The 3,358-nt window shown below is 30.4% G+C and overlaps 1 long non-coding RNA gene across 1 annotated transcript; it reads right to left on the bottom strand.

Annotated features, from left to right (window-relative positions):
* Positions 1-374: 374 nt before the first annotated feature.
* On the bottom strand, positions 375-1,938 carry LOC112203601. Its single transcript, XR_005806508.1, has 3 exons — positions 1,837-1,938; positions 716-766; positions 375-631 (listed from the first exon to the last, which is right to left on the bottom strand). It is a non-coding gene; the product is annotated as an uncharacterized LOC112203601 (long non-coding RNA).
* Between the last annotated feature and the right edge of the window lie 1,420 nt (positions 1,939-3,358).

Genomic DNA, 3,358 nt, shown 5'->3' with positions numbered 1-3,358 from the left:
GATTAAGTATAGTCATATTCAATACAGGTACAGAATGACTTTCATATTTATCTCGTATAGTTCGGAATTCTTTTACTAATTCATTAGTTTCATCGAACATTTTAATAAGTCCCTCAACAATATTTAATCTAATATTTTGATTAATATGATTAGGATCAATTGCATTAATACGATTTGTAACCTCATTCTTTGTATCATATATATATATATATATATATATATATATATAATTGAGCATATTTAGGAGGCTGTCCATCAGAAGGTAATATAGAACCCATCAAACGATGTACTTGACCACTAATTTTAAAAATATAAGGACCTAATCCACTATTTATTTTATAGTCAATTGTTGCTCCCATTGATGTAAAAGAAAACATTGAATTATAAACTCTGATATTTTCTCTAAATAATTTGCTCTCTGGGCCATTATCAGGATTTAATAACATTTCAAGAAAAATGGGTGTTGGTTTTGCTTGTTCGATTTTGATTTGACCTTTTTTACAACAGTTTGTATAAATAAGAGGTGCATTTGCAGATGATTTTTTAATAGCTTCTCCAGACCAAAAACGTGCATTACAATAATCGCAGGTATAGATGTTATCGCCAGAATCCTCGTATGTGACAACCAATCCTACAGTGAAGATCATACTTGTTTCTATTAGATAATTTCATTATTTTTCAACAACAACAACTACAAAAATTTGGCAAGACTAACCTTGTCTACTTCTTTGATATGATGCTTGACCAAATGGTTGTAAACATTCACCTATACAGAATTTGTGAACATACTGATCAACACCGACCATTATAATTTGTGAAAGTATCAAGATCAGAAAAAGCAGCAAAACAGATTACAATGTTGGCCCATACTTTCCTATAAATACAAACATTCCAACGAACTGATTTACAATGCAAAGAACAAAAAAGAACCTTGTAGCAGACTCTTAAGAAAAGCAATCAAAGCAATCAAAACTTGATGGTTATCACTTAGTTACCATATCTACAGCTTTCATCAGAAAACATTACTTAATCATCAGATATTTCCTAATCAAACTCTTAACATACTTATTAACTTCTATGATTCATTCATATCAAAAATTGACTATCATCGAATGAATTTCTATTATCTTTTCTGCAGCAAAGGAAGAAAAAAGGACAGGAGAAGAAATACAGGGGTAGTACATGAAAAAGATATAAAAAAAATAGCTCATAAAAGACAGAGACGACACTAAAATTATTTATACAATAGACGTCAACAATTCCAAAGAGAAAAGGAAACCAGCAAAAGATGATGATAAAGTGATGAAAACCATTAAACTAAAAGAGAACCAAAACTAATAATCTCAGTAATGCAAGGTAATACTTTCACAAAACTTCCCATTAAACAGAAAACAAATCCCTCAAGCACACACTTATCAAACCATCAGTTAATGTTAGATACAATAAAGCATAACTATTATTAAAATTAACTCAGATTAAAATTAACTCAGTACATCAAAATAATTAAAAAATCTACCTTCCGCAACCATGAATGGATTTAGAATCCAAGGCTAACATATGACAATCAATTTACTGATTTAGAATCCAAGGCAATTTGTTAGAACAAAGAAGAACCTTCTTCAGGATTGAATATGCATGTATTTAGTTTTCAGGAGTTTTATTATAAACATATCAATAATAATCACCAATAGTTACCCGCCCTTTGTAAACAATAATATACAAAAATATGGATGTGGTTACCATGTCTCCAGTTTTCATGAAAACCATTAATAATGCCCCTCACAATAACCAAAAATCAAACAACATGAATATAAATCAATGATGGAGAGCACATACGATTAGATTCAATTCTTCCTTGCTCAGTTGCCTCTCCAATTTTGTGATTTTCAGCACGACACTGGCGTAATAATTTGTTCATTCTCTTCATCATACTCTTTGGTGCCACCTCTGCATTCTCAATAACGACAGTCTCGCATTCACTTGATGCTTCAGAAATATCTGAATGAAACACTATAACCAAAAATGAAAGAACATCAATTGATATATACTTGTAAAAAAATACTTATAGCTGGTAAAACTATTTATATACAACAATGTTCCAAAAGACATAACATGTACTCACTTGTTCTCCACCTCTTAGATTTAACAGGATTAGATTCACTTCTTCCTTGATCCTCACTATGTTCAAATGCATCTAGATTCTGAGGTTGATTTGATGGATCAGCAATGTGTGGATGCAACACTATAAGCAAAAATTGAACAACATTAATTAATTCATACTTCTAAGCAAATAATTATACTTATGAAAACTATTCATATACAACAATATTCCAGAACCCATAAGATATACCCACTTGTTCTAAACCTCTTAGAGTTAACACGATCAGATCCACTTCTTTCAGCAGCACACTGCTCTAATAATCTCTTCATTCCTCTCCTCACACTCTTATCTTCCATCTCTGCATGATTCAATTAAAATTTATAACATGCTATTATGTATACACTCAAACACAAAGAAACAATGAAGTGAAACAGATTTAAATATAAAACCACATGAAGCAAAAGAACTAATTAGCATAGATTTAAACAGAAAAACTTGAAAATAACAAAACATAGAGCAAAATCACAGCTTAGATTAAGGTTAGATCTAAAGGTCCAAAAAAATATCTACTTATACCTTAAACTTCTTATATCCAAAACCACACAAATCAATAGTGATATAGAAACTCAAGCCAAAAATAAATCATCCTGGACCCAACCTAGTAGCTGATCCAAAAACAGTGCAACTAACTTCTATTATTGTAATGTGAATGCAAAGTAATGATATTGAACACTAATATTGAACAGAAGTGTCCAAAGGAAAAAGAAGAAGGAGGGAAAAAAAAAAGACTGATATTGAACAAAAGTGTAAATAGCAGAACCAAGGTTTAATAATTTGACAATTCATTGAGTTTTAGAAACTCTTTACCTGATCCTATTTGTAGTTCTCTAATTCTTTTGATTTTAAGAGCAATATCTAGCTTTAATATGTTTTCTTGTTAGAAAAAAAAAAAAAAAACCAAGTCCAAATTTCACATATCCAAAAAATTGATAAACACGCAAACATGCTCAAAGGTCATTTTTTCCTCTACTCAATAAAATGAATCCCACAACCCCAGCCGACTTAACATGGCATCAAATTCGACTTGAACAAATTGTTCAGGGACTAACAATCAAAATGTAGGAACTGTAGTTTACCAAAAGAGAAAAAGAAAACAAAACAGTGTAAAAGCAATTAAACTGAGAAACAAAACTCAACAAACAAAGCACAAATAGTTCCATTATCAATAATTTGCTAAATATACATATATGAAATTTG

The sequence above is a fragment of the Rosa chinensis genome, chromosome 1 (genome assembly GCF_002994745.2).
Source record: "Rosa chinensis cultivar Old Blush chromosome 1, RchiOBHm-V2, whole genome shotgun sequence".
NCBI lineage: Eukaryota > Viridiplantae > Streptophyta > Magnoliopsida > Rosales > Rosaceae > Rosa > Rosa chinensis.
Note: the sequence above shows the minus strand (reverse complement) of the source record. Positions and strands in the feature narration are given on the sequence as shown.